This window comes from Lepidochelys kempii, chromosome 11, assembly GCF_965140265.1.
Source record: "Lepidochelys kempii isolate rLepKem1 chromosome 11, rLepKem1.hap2, whole genome shotgun sequence".
Taxonomy (NCBI): domain Eukaryota; kingdom Metazoa; phylum Chordata; order Testudines; family Cheloniidae; genus Lepidochelys; species Lepidochelys kempii.
Window position 1 is genome coordinate 75,363,453 of NC_133266.1, and position 13,685 is coordinate 75,377,137.

General features: G+C 54.4%; 1 non-coding gene across 1 annotated transcript; it reads right to left on the reverse strand.

Annotated features, from left to right (window-relative positions):
* Window positions 1-7,928: 7,928 nt before the first annotated feature.
* TRNAS-CGA (transfer RNA serine (anticodon CGA)) lies at window positions 7,929-8,010 on the reverse strand. Its single transcript has one exon. It is a non-coding gene; the product is annotated as a tRNA-Ser (tRNA).
* Window positions 8,011-13,685: the final 5,675 nt, after the last annotated feature.

A 13,685-nucleotide genomic window follows, 5' to 3' on the forward strand; every position in this document is an offset into this window, starting at 1 on the left:
ATTACAGCACTTACTCCTAGACGACATTTGCTGACTGGCTTTAGCAAGAATCATGAAAAATGGGTCTTCACACATTTAGCACTGACTGTCAGCCCCTGCCATGTCGTGATACCGTTCAAAGCACAAGACACTGTTTTGATGAAAGTATTTTAGCGCTTGTAGGCCCGGAATGTATTCAGCTGATTTTTAGAGCCCGTTAGACTTTTGGTACGTTTTTCAAAAGCATCTCTTTAAAATAATGTAGGTCTGGGATCGGGCACCTGACAACACAGATGGGGGCCTAGGGGGCTGTTCCAAACAGGTTAGGTACCAGGGGCTAGCTCCACAAAAATACTGAGCTGGGCTTGGCTGCTACTTTCACTTTAGCTCCCTAAGTCTGACACTGAGATGCCGCCAATCCTCAACCCCCCCCAGCTACAGCCTAAATGTAAGGGGACTGTTGCCCCCTTACTAACAGTCAGTGGGGGTGTTTTGGTTGGCTCGCTCCCAGTACTAAAAGGGGAAGGGTCGATGGGAAACCAGGCCCCTGAGACTGATAGTCCCCAGGAACAATGGGGAGAGGCCAACGCTCCAGGTCAGCCTGAATGTCAGGGCGAGAAGGCTAATGAGGGAGTCAGGAGGCCAGGGGGGTCCCGTCCTCTGTGAGAGCTGGATTTGCCTGGGTCAGACAGACAGAGTGGGGCCGAGCTAAGGAGAAAGCAGGATCCCGAGCTGAGCTGGGGAGCGGAGCTGTGCCGATCCAGAGGGACCAGTAAAGCAGCCCAGAGAGAGCAGACCTGTCGTGGGAGCAACCAGAGCCAGAGGGGCCAGAGAAGCAGCCCAGGGAGCTGGGGGCAGAGCAGCAGCCGTGCAGAGACCGAGTGGTGGGGCTGGGGCTGGAGGAGTCCGGAGCTGGGTGCGGTGAGCAGCTGGGGAGAGCGAGGGGGACCCTGGGCAGCGGGCCCCGCACAGGGAGACGCCTCAGCCAAGGGGCTCTGCAGGCCAGGCTTGGATCATAACCCCGACAGGGCGGGGGCCACACTGGGAAGAAGGGTCCTGCCACTTCGAGCCTGAGAGCGTGTGGCCACCACCAGAGCGAGTGTCCGACCCGCAGCATCCCCGCAGCACGGCCAGGGCCGGAGAAGGGGCCTGGGACTCACAAGGAGCAGACTGTGAACTGCCCTGACGTTCCAGAGACGCTGTTTGTGATGTTCCCTGCCACAGAGCGGGGTGATGTGTTTCCTTTCACCTTTCCCATTTTCCCTTATTCTTTTTAAAATTAATTGTTGATTAAAGAACTTGCATTTGCTTTAAATTATATGTAATGATTAGTGGGTCAGAGAAGTGCCCAGTGCAGAGAGAGTACCCCGGAGTGGGGACACCCGAGCCCCTGTCCTAGCTGACCACCGCAGGGTTGGGGGTCGAGCCCCCCAGGAATCCTGGGTCCAGCCTTGTCGGGGTTATGAGGACTCTGCCAGACAGGAGAGTGGAAGGGGAGTCCTCCAGGGCAGGGAGGCCTCTGGGTAAAGGGAGTGGGAGCGAGGACTCAGATCCTTTTGCTAGCCCACTTCACCGGGGTCATGCAGAAGCCAGGAAAGTTCCCCACAAGCGCGGGACTATTCCCCCGCTTACAGGAAGAAGGAGGTTCCTGAAAGTAGGACCCACAAAACCCAGCGTGTGAGGCATCTCCACACCGACGCTAACCAACGGGAAAGGCCGATGGGAGGGGTGTGTCCTGAGCCCCCCCTGCCTCTCTGGATCTCAGGTTACGAGGTCTGGCTTGGAGAGAGGTACCTCCCCCGGCTCCCGCCCGCCCAGCTTTCCCCCACCCCCTGCCCTGCCCTGCCCTGCCCTGCCCTGCCCCGGCCGTACCTGGTTCCAGCCCGGCCCTGCCACGGGGTGGGACCAACACTGCTGCCAAGGCCGTCCCGAGGGGGGTGCGGGCTCGGGGCAACCCCCACCTCCTCCCCAGACCCCGCCCCGCTCCACCCCTTCCCCCAAGACCCTGCCTCCTTCCGCCCCTGAAGCAGCAAGATTAATCCCATACGTTGCATTGATTGTGACTTATTTGCCTGATTTGAAACGAGACCAAAAGGACCTGAGTCTCCTCGCTGTCGATAGCCCCCCGCTCGGCCAACCAGCCCTGAGACTCTGAGGGGCGGGCGGCTGAGAGGTCTCACCAGAGGTCCCACAGGACGGCCAGGTCACCATCAGAGCGGATCGCTCTCAGATCCAGACCCACCTCTTTGTGAGGACCTCCCGCGATGAGAGCAACCCCCCCTTGCCCACCCTCCTCCTTGGGAGAGAGAGGGAAACAGGGGAAAATGAAGCAAGAGAAGAGGAGAAAGGAGGGAGGAAAGAGGAAAAGGGAAACCCAAAAGGATAAACCCCAAGGTCCCCAGTGATTCCAAGCGTCAAAGCGCTCGGTAGGAAATCACATTCTGCCCCCTTAAGCCAGTGTTTTCTGTGCCGAGAATCCTGCCTGCAGCAGGTGCATCAGACCCAACAGGTTCCAAACCTCTCGCAGCCTCCGACCTTGTCCAAGGGACGTTCGTTTTCTGGCACAACCAGGGGTAGGAAAGGAGAAAACTCCACAGAGGCTCCTCCTCATGCTACGAAGTGAATCCTAATTCTCTCCCCGTCCTCGAGGGGAGACCGGGAGAAGGAGACGTGCGGCAGCAAAGCCGGGGGGGTCTCAGCGACTGCCCTGGCCCTGCCCCTCAGCCCTGCCCCGCTGATGTCGGGGTCTCTCTGTGAGGTCACCCCCTCCCCACCACCTTTGCCCAATGGGCGGAGGTCCTGCAAAAGGCCTTTGTGATGTCACTGCCCCCCCACCCCTCCCCTCCCAGCTGCTGTCCTGCCCCTGCCCAGCCTCTTGGAGCTGGGAGTTGTTGCCCCCGGATCTCCGCACTCAATGACTGGTGAGTCGGGGGATGGAGCCGGCTATACAATAAACCACCAGTTTTTCATAAATTAGTCGACTTAAGGCCAGAAGGGACCATTGGAGCATCTAATATGACGCCCTGCATCTCCCAGCCCTCCCGTGTGTCACAAGAGCTGCTTTTGCACTAAAGCACCTTCCCGAAGGGCATCTAGTCTTCACTGGAAGACATCAAGAGATGGAGAATCCATCACTTCTCTTGCCAGTTTGTTCCAGTGATGAGTCGCCCTCCCTCTTACAAATCTCTGCCTTGTTCTCAGGAGAATTTTTCTGATTTCTGCTTCCAGCCATTGGTTCTTGTTCTGCCTTTCTTTGCAAGACTAAAGAGCCCTTTAAATACTTGGTGTTTTCTCTCAGCGAAGGCACTGCAGGCTGCCATCAGCTCACCTCTCCATCTTTTTAAAAACTAAACAGACTGAGTTTTTCAATCCCTCCTTATAAGTCTTCTCCATCCCTCAAATATGGCTCTTTTTTGCACCCTCTCCAGTTTTTTTAACGTTATTTTTGAAATGTGGACACCAGAACGGGATGCAGTATTCCAGTGTCAGTCTCCCCGCTGCTGAATCACCTCCCTTTCCATCCTCTCTTTATCTATCCATGGATGGCGTCACGGACTCACAGGACTTGTGCTCTCTCTCAGCCTCGTACAGTCCTTGGGAGGAACCCCCTTCAGTGTGACAGCCCTTCTTGGAGATCCACTCTCTCGAGGGTTAAGCCGTAGGCCCTTCCGCCTCCTGCAACCCCTCTTCTCTCAGCCTTGAGCATGCCTGTCTGCCGTGGGCCCCCTCAGGGAGTCCCCTCACTCTGGACCCCTGGGGCCTCTACTCCCAGAGGGAAGAACGCAACCCCGATCCCGAGACTGCCGTGACTCTCAGCCAGCGTAAAAGAGAGGGGTTTATTGAGTGTCTGAACACAGCACAGGAAACTCTCAGGGCCTCAGGCCTAACCTCCCTCTGCACAGTCCATCTAGGTCTCTCCTGCACCCGTGTGGGCTCTGGCTGTTTTCTCTCCCCAGTCCAGAAGCCCCCTCCTTCCAGCTAAGCGTCCGATATCACCTTCCCACAAGCCTGTGTCCTTTGTCTTCTGTCCCAGGTGAACAGGCTGCCTGGGTCTCCTCTATCTCAGCCTCTCCTCTCCTCCCTCTTTTCTTTCCCCCTGGCTGGAAGCAGTCACCGGGTCTTCTCTCCTCAGCCCATTGTCCTTCTACTGGCCCGACCTGGCTGTGACTTCCAAGCTGGGCCTCCCGCTCACCAGTCGCTGGGGTATCCGTTCTCCAGGCCTTTGCCTGAGGGCCCAACTGACAGGAGAGATCACCGCTGGTCCTCTGTAACAACAAACTACCTCTCCCACCTCGTTAAACAAACAGCACCCAGGGAAACTGAGGCATGCAAACCATTGAAAAACCAAGAAAATCCCCCCGTCATCACTGATGGCTTTGGCCCTGTTCCCCACAGCATCGCACCGGGAGCGGATGTTGAGCGGCTTGCCCGGTATGACACCTAAATCCTTGACAGAGTCACGGCTTCCTGGAGTACAGTTCCCCCTCGGAGGCCTGCCTGCTCTGTCCTGCTGCCCCCTCCCACTGCGCCAAGAGGGGACCTGGTGACTGGAGCTGCTGTGGTTGTGTGAGAGCGCCGGGCTGAGAGACCAAAGGGCACCTCCGTTCTGGAACAGAGGGGTCTGGCCGGTAGGCGCAGTCGCCCCCGGTTTGGGGCACAGAAGGGGCTGTGACTGGCAGCAGCTTGAAGCCCGTCCCCCAGCTGCGCTAGGCACTGTTTGAATGAGTGCAACGTCCGTGTTACATACGGGCTCCTGGGGCTCGGTGGGAAGCACTGAACTGCCTCAGAGTTCTCTGTTTGCAAGGTCGGTCCCAGGAGATTAGAGAGACAAGGCAGGGAGGGGATCTCTTTCATTCTCCAACTTCTGCTGGGGAGAGACAAGCCTTCGAGCTCCGCAGATCTCGTCCTCAGGCCCTGGTCTCTCTCTGTTAGCCGACGGCCAAGGATGTTTGGTGAGGTGCCAGCTATGCCCGTTTATACCATCCGTGACTTTAACCGCTAGGACGCACTGTCCCTTCGCGGCGGGCAGCCCGGGCTAGGCTGACGGATGCCCCAAGGTCCTAACCACCCGTGACTTTAACTGCTAGAGCTCAGAGCTCCTTCGCAGCGAGCAGTCAATACTGACTGACAGGTGCCCCAATGGCAGCACTAAGAGCCTCTCCACACCCGTGACTTTAACTGCTAGAGCTCAGAGCTCCTTCGCAGCGGGCAGCCAGGATTGACTGACAGGTGCCCCAAGAGTTTGCCCCGTGGAGGCGGCACAACTCAACGCTAGGCTCTTAGTACTCTCACCTAATGGCCAGGCTTTAGAGCCAAAACGGCTGAGGTTCTTTAATTGTGTTGGCTGCTTTACAGTAAACCAGAGAAAACAAGTCAGGCTTATGCATAAATGGTTACCAAAATTTATTAAGCTACATTCTAATCATGTGGTTACAAAATTGCTAGTGCCTACTTATTTAAATGTAGAGATGTTACACACACAAACAAGTTACAAAACTGAAGCCACAATCCCAAAGAAAGAAAACAAAGTATAGAGCTCTATTTCAAAATATGTGTACACTAAAGATAGGAGATCAGGTGTGGGTGCTTCTTACCCTCCTTGCGTCTCTCGATTCCAGCGGTGCCAAGCCAGGATCGGTCACTCAATTCCGCGGAAAGACGAATAAGGGACAAGGCGTAGGGACCCTCTTAGCTGCAGAAGCCTTGGGAGGCTGTCACTTATCTGACCAGCAGATAGATAGTGAAAAGCACTCAAAAATCAGGGTGCTGTAGGTCCCCTACTTATACCTCTGTACTCCTTTATTCTCTTTCTCCTTTCTTATGCCAAATTGAGGCTGGTCTGTCGGGGTGACGCCAGCTTTCGCAAGAGTAGTTTACACTTGCAAGGGAGAGAAACAATAAGTGTCGACTACTGGACATTTCTTTTATCAGGGTAAATATTTTCCCACCTAGGATGTTGGTGTGAGTGCATCACTCTATTTAGTAGGGGCGAAGAGCCATGTCTGTCACAGGGCCTCTGCCTGCTGTGAGCTTAATCCTTGTATCTGTTCCCAGAGGCACATTGTAGCAGCACACCTGTGCTTTCATAGCTTCAAAGGCTGTGCTGGAATATATGTTAAGTGCCCTGTTCCGGCTTCCTCCTGTGTTTCCAGCAATGCTGGTCTGAGCAGGGGGGGGCTGGCTGTCTGGCTACACTCTCCCCAACAGAACCGGGTCCAATAAACCATATGACCTCCCCGGCCTGGTCTTTCGGTGTTTTCTGCTCCCACGGTCGTGGCTGGGAAGGGCCACAGGGCTCAGCAGGCTCAGGGAGAAACCTCAGCCCCACTGGAGACAGGAGGGGAACAAACCTCACAATCCGTGTGGTCACTGCAGGTCTGTGCAACTGCCCCCCACTCACTCAGTGGCAGTCTGTGGGGGAGGTCTAGGGTGGCCAGGTGTCCCGATTTTAGAGGGACAGTCCCGATTTTTGGGTCTTTTTCTTATATAGGCTCCGATTACCTCCCACCCCGATCCCGATCTTTCACACTTGCTGTCTGGTCACCTGAGGGAGGTCTGGCAGCCCCCTCCCCAGCCACAGTCCATGCGTGCCCAGCAGTCCCTGTGAAAGCTCACCTTTTCTGGGTGTCTGTTTCACACCCTCTGCCAGAGACGTTCCCCATTCTTTCTCCAGTTCAGCTGGCAGCAGGTCTCGTGCGTGGGGCGGGGGAGAGCTGAGATTTCAGGCTGCTGTCTTATGGCGGTATTGCTGCGATTAACTGGCTGAACGTGCTAATTCTGAGGACGAAACGGGGAAAGGGGCAGAGACCGAGAGTCAGGGAGTGAAATGGAGAAAATACAGGAAGCATTTCGAGCAAGGGCGAAGTGCAATGACCTGAATCCAGAATATTCTCTGCACCCCTTGTCTAACTCTGGGCCTGATTCTCTTCCGCATTGACGGCCCTTTCCCTGTCTCCGGCCGTGTCTGGAGGGCTTTATGCCCCTGTGCAGCCCCTTCACACTGCCAGGAAGGGAGAGCTGTTATGGAATCTTAGCCCAAAGAGGAACCAGGCCCTGTGTCACCTTCATCCTGGGTTTCAGATGACCCCGAGAAGTTGGGGGGCCACCGGGGCCTAGAGCATGGCCCTGCCACAGAGGCCCCGCCCCCGGTCATCCTCTTCCCCCGAGGCCCCGCCCCCCCACTGTTCACTCCTCTGGCCCCCGAGGTCCCCCTACCTGCCCCTCGCTCCTCTCCGCCTCTTCCCCCAGGACTCCACTCACCCCCTGCTTGCTCCTCTCCGCCCCTTTCCCCGTAGGGGGGCTACCGGGGGCCATGGGGCCAGGTACCCGTCCCTTTTCTCTGTCTTCGGTGAGCGGGGGGCAGGGGGGTCCTTGCGGAAGGAGGTGAAGCAGGACAGGAAGAGGCACGAGAAGACGGGGCCGCGGGGGAAAAGGCCGAGGGGCGTTGGAGTGCAGGTTTTGGGGGAGGAGGCGGAAGGGGGATGGGAAGAGGCAGAGCAAGAGCAGGGCATCGGGCTAAGAGGCAGAGGGGAGCGGGGTGCAGGCGGGGCCCCCACTTCTCTGGAGCTTCACTTCCAGCGCTCGAAAGATGACCACGGGCCCACGGGCCTCCGGAGGGGAGACCCGCCCCACATTCCCAGCGTTTCCGCCCGCATGGACGGCCTTTTGGGGGAGGCTCAGGCTCCTGTGGCCTCTTCTACGGGTTGCCCGTGCTCAGCTCCTTCCATGCTCTGGAGAGGAGCAGCACCCAGGGGTGGGGCTGAGCCGGGGGGCGCTGGGTGAGGGGCAGAGGCCTGAGACCGCAGGGACACAGCGTGAGGCACCATCCCAGGCATCCCCATGAAAGGAGCAGAACAGGGTTTACCTGGGGTGGGGAGTGTATGGAGAGCGTCCCAGGGTCGGTGGAGATGTATTGCCCTGGTGAGCAAATGTGGCTAAAACACAGGCCTCGCTGTGAGCAGGATTTGAACCCGCGCAGGGAAACCCGATTGGATTTCGAGTCCAACGCCTTAACCGCTCGGCCCTCACAGCTGTGAGTGACGTGGCCCCCAGTGGCAGTCTCTACTGGAGCGGCTGGAAGCATGGGAGGGACGGGAGCGACGGGAGGGAGCTCTCCACCCTGAACGAGCAGCCGTAGCCATGTTGGCAAGAGAAGCTCTCCCAGCACCATAGCACTGTCCACACCGGCGCTTAGGTCTGTGTAACTTGTGTCACTCGGGGGGTGGCTTATTCACACCCCGAGCCACATACGTTCTACCAACACAAGGGGGAGTGTAGATGCAGCCTTAGCAGAGACGCGATTAAGATCCACTTCCTGGACACTACTGTGCTAATAAACGATGGTCACATAAACACCACCCTATACCGGAAACCTACTGACCGCTGTTCCTACCTACATGCCTCCAGCTTTCACCCTGACCACACCACACGATCCATCGTCCACAGCCAAGCTCTGCGATACAACCGCATTTGCTCCAACCCCTCAGACAGAGACAAACACCTACAAGATCTCTATCAAGCCTTCTTACAACTACAATACCCACCTGCGGAAGTGAAGAAACAGATTGACAGAGCCAGAAGAGCACCCAAAAGTCACCTACTACAGGACAGGCCTAACAAAGAAAATAACAGAACGCCACCAGCCGTCACCTTCAGCCCCCAACTAAAACCCCTCCAACATTATTCAGGATCTACAACCTATCCTGAAGGATGACCCAACACTCTCACAAATCTTGGGAGACAGGCCAGTCCTTGCCTACAGACAGCCCCCCAACCTGAAGCAAATACTCACCAACAAGCACACACCACACAACAGAACCACTAACCCAGGAACCTATCCTTGCAACAAAGCCCGTTGCCAACTGTGCCCACATATCTATTCAGGGGACACCATCCCAGGGCCTAATCACATCAGCCACACTATCAGAGGCTCGTTCACCTGCACATCCACCAATGTGATATATGCCATCATGTGCCAGCAATGCCCCTCTGCCATGTACATTGGCCAAACTGGACAGCCTCTACGTAAAAGAATATATGGACACAAATCAGATGTCAAGAATTATAACATTCATAAACCAGTCGGAGAACACTTCAATCTCTCTGGTCACGCGATTACAGACATGAAAGTTGCAATATTACAACAAAAAAACTTCAAATCCAGACTCCAGCGAGAGACTGTTGAACTGGAATTCATTTGCAAATTGGATACAATTAACTTTGACTTGAATAGAGACTGGGAGTGGCTCAGTCATTCTGCAAGGTAACCTATTTCCCCTTGCATAATGACAGGTTTCAGAGTAACAGCCGTGTTAGTCTGTATTCGCAAAAAGAAAAGGAGGACTTGTGGCACAAATAAATTGGTTCGTCTCTAAGGTGCCACAAGTCCTCCTTTTCTTTTTACTGATAAAGTTTGCGGGTGATACCAAGATGGGAGGGGTTGCAAGTGCTCTGGAGGATAGGGTTAAAATTCAAAATGGTCTGCACAAACTGGAGAAATGGTCTGAAGTTCACAGGCTGAAATTCAATCCGGACAAATGCAAAGTACTCCCCTTAGGACAGAACAGTCAGCTGCACACATACAGAGCAGGACGTGACAGCCTAGGAAGGAGTACTGCGGAAGGGGATCTGGGGGTCAGAGTGGACCACAAGCTAAATATGAATCAACAGTGTAACACCTGCAAAAAAAGCAAACCTCATCCTGGGCAGGATTAGCAGGAGTGTTGTAAGCAAGATACGAGACGTAATTCTTCTGCTCTACTCCATGCTGATGTGGCCTCAGCTAAAGTATTGTGTCTAAGTCGGGGCGCCATATTTCGGGAAGGACGTGGACGAATTGGAGAAGGTCCAGAGGAGAGTAACAAAAATGGTTAAAGGTCTAGAACAGGGGTTCTCAACCTTTTTCTTTCTGAGGCCACCCACAACATGCCATTAAAATCTCCAGGGCCCAGTGTGGGAGGGGGAGGCTCTGGGCCGGGGAAAGGGGGGAAAACAAGTTTGCATAGGTATAGTTTGACTTCTGTTTTGGGTGGGCAGGGGCCAGTGAGGCTCAAGCCAGCTCCGACGTCGGGGTCTGGGGAGGGTATGCTACATCCACCCCCTGACTCACCTCAGCAGGCCACCCGCCTGTCTGGACTTCGGGGGGGGGCTACAATCAAAAATTATAACTCAAAGGTGGGGGGGCTCAGCTCAAAAAGTTTGAGGTGAAGGGAAAGGGATAGCTAGGGGCTGTGTGCAGGGGGGTAGCTCAGGGTGCAGGGAGGAGGTAGCTAGGGGCTGTGTGCTCTCAGGGCTCCCCTGCGCTCCCTGTACCCTGAGGGCTCTGCCAGCCAGAAAGCAGCCGTGTCACCTCGCCCAGGCAGCAGCTGTCCCACGCAGCCAGACTCTGGCTTCCCACCTCCGACCTAGCCAGGGGGTGGAGAGAGGAGGTGGTGGAGGGGGGGTGTGGAGCTACCCCAGGACTGCCTTGCTCTTGCACTGTAGTTTCGGGGGGGGGGGGTGTAACACCCCTGTGTTCCCCCAATTCTGCCCATGGGCTCAGGGCTTCTGTCCCTTGGGGAGCACCGGGGCTCGGGGCTCCAGAATTCAGCCCTGCTGCTCCCGGCTTCAGCCCTGCGGGAGGTGCTGGGGTTCGGGCTTTGGATTTTAGCCACGGGTTCATGGACCCCCAGTGGGCCACGAACCCCCTGTTGAGAACCGCTGGTCTAGAAAACATGATCGACGAGAAAAGGTTGAAAGAACTGGGTTTGTTTAGTCTGGAGAAGAGAAGACTGAGAGGGGACAGGAGAACAGTTTTCAAGTACATAAAAGGTTGTTAGAAGGAGGAGGGAGAAAAATTGTTCTTGTGAATCTCTGAGGACAGGACAAGAAGCAATGGGCTGAAATTGCAGCGAGGGAGGTTTAGGTTGGACGTTAGGAAAAACTTCCTGCCAGCATAGTTAAGCACTGGAACAAATTACCTAGGGAGGTTGTGGAATCTCTGTCATTGTAGGTTCTTAGCAGGATCGACAGTCACCGCTCAGGGATGGTCTAGATGAGGGGTAGTCAATTATTTTTTGTCAAGGTCCAAATTCTTCATCAATGTACAGTCAGGGGCCAGACTGCAGAGAAAATCATTTAAAAAACTAATAATAACGATAATATGTAAACAACAAGTTTGTGGGGTCCGTTCAAAAGCGTCTGGCAACCCGGATTTGGCCCGTGGTTCGCCTGTTGACAGCCCCTGGTCTAGATAATACAGGAGAATTACGGAGACCTCGGGAATGGAGGTTGTTGGTAACTTTGCCCAAGCCGTTATGGGCTGCTCCTCAGGGCGGAGTGCTCGGAACGGTGGCTCACACACTGCAGCGGCTGCCCGGCAAGTTTCTGATTCTCGCCCCCTGACTGCAAGGGTGATGCGTGAGGCACCCGGGGGCGCTTTGGCACCAGTGGGTGTGCAGTGCAGGCCGGGGCCCTTTCAAACGCAGCCGCTCCTCCAGAGCGCGGCAGGCGGGCAGGAGTTCGGGCTCCAGCAGCTGACGCTCGCGGCCAGGTTCCAGCAGCAGCTCAGGGAGCTTCTTTCCTGGACTGAGACTAAGGTTGCAGGCTTGTCCCCCTCCCAGCCAGAGGCGGGAAACAGCCCCTGTGGCTAGTGCAGACCCCAGCACTCCTTCTCGGGAGCTCACAGCTGTGCCTGTGAACCTCAGCGTCTTCACCTGTACGTGGCTGGCCTTCCGCGTGGCAAGTCGTGGGTGGGGGTGGGGACAGGCAGCCCCGATGTGCCTAACTGGACGATGCCATGCCGGCACAGCTCAGTATTTGTTGGGTTTTTTGTTTTTCGTCTCCGCTGCTGCCTGACTGCGTACTTCTGGGGCCACGTGGTGTCTGGCTGACGGGTCCGTCTGTAACTCTGGTGTTCGTATTTTTGGGGTTCTACTGTACTTAGTCCTGCCTTGAGTGCAGGGGACGGGACTAGGACGGGCCTTCCAGTGCTGTGATTCCATGGACAGGACTAATGTGAGTTTTTTAATCTGACTTCCTGCATTACACCAACAATATGATTTTATCCAGCCATATGGTAGCAGGGCTCACCATTCTCCCCGACGCCTCCCCGAACCCCCATTTATCGCCCCCAGCCCCCACTGCCTTCCCTGGTTCCACCTCTATCCCCCCCATTGCCCCAGACCCCTGCTGCCTCCCTCTCCAAACCTGGGGCTCGCTGAGAAAAGCGAAACAAAGAAACATGCAAGTATCACTTTTCACAGCACACTGACTAGCTACCTGGGAGGCTGTGAAAAGTGATACTTGTATGTTTGTTAATATCACTTTTCACAAACTCCCAGCTAGCTACTGAGTGTGCTGCGAAAAGCAATAGTCAACATACAAATATAATTTTTCATATTATTTGTGAGTCTGAAAAAACCCTACATCAATAAATTACAAGGATTTGGACACATGTCTGTGCATATTTATTTGTTTTTCCTACAGTTACGTATTTTAGGGAAAAGTGTCAATGCGGCCACCAGGAAGAATTGGTGGGTCAAGTCCAAGGCCACCAAAAAATGTGTTCGGAGAACCCCTGGTTTAAATGTACTAATAGGCAAAATCCAAACCAGCCATGTCTGCCTGGACCTTTTCAGGCAGGACTTCAGGTATCACCCAAAAGATCTTATTTTTCTTTGGTTCCATGTATACATTTGCTCAGATTTTACTTCTCCATTAAAAATGTAACCAATTCCCAGCTGCCTGGCAAGTGAGAGCTGGCTGAGTTTCCATGGTTCTCCCCGCACCCTTATGGGTGTGCTGCCAAAGGGAGCAACACACAGGCCGGCAATGAATCTCAAGTGCCTCTAACTTGCCTAGCTCTTCTCAGCCATTTCTCTTGCTGTGAGCTGCCCTCCTTTTGAGCCCCACCAACTTCCTCACATGCAGGAACAGCAGCAGATTGCCATCTTGGAGCAACAGCTGAGGAAGGCGACTTTTCTGTCAGCACTAGAGTGGTCTATTGTATTGTGCTCTTCTTAAATAAGCAGGATACTGTGATCGTCCAGTGAGCGTGTCTCAGCTTTGTTACGTCGAGTGCTTTAAAAGGGGTGATGTGCTGCACTGTGTGGGCTGAGAAAGATCTCATGTGCTCCCCATCATCAATTCTGAGATTTGCACTGATTGGCATTAAGGCTTTTGGGGTGATGGTTCTATGACTCAAACTCAGTGGCTTTGTTTGGTCTACCAGAGTCTGAGGCTGGTGATCTTCGGGGATGGTACAAGCCTTACCTAAGACATTTAAGCGAGTCAGAATGTGGATGGAAGACTCTAGAATGAATGATGTGCGAGTTCCTCCAAGTAACAGGGATAGCCGTCTGCCTCTGAACATAGCTCAATTCTTATTGTGCTTAACACGCTGGAATATGAATGGCTGCTATGGGTGGCTGATCATCTATGAACATCATGTAGTAATTCCTGGTTTTTTAAATTATTGTTTTAGCTGGACGCATGTATAATGTTTGATCAAATACTGTTCAGGGAGAAAGGTATAAAACCATCCAAGTATTTGCTTTGTGTAGAGTGGTCATGTTCTGTGGGATACCTTCTGGAAGAACAGTAGTGTGGTTAACTAATTCGTGTCACATTCTGTGCTGCACCCCTGCACCGAAAAAAGGATTTTCTGCCGCTTACACTATTTGCAGCTTCACTGGGTGAAAATAAAGAAGCAACAGTGGCCAGGTCTG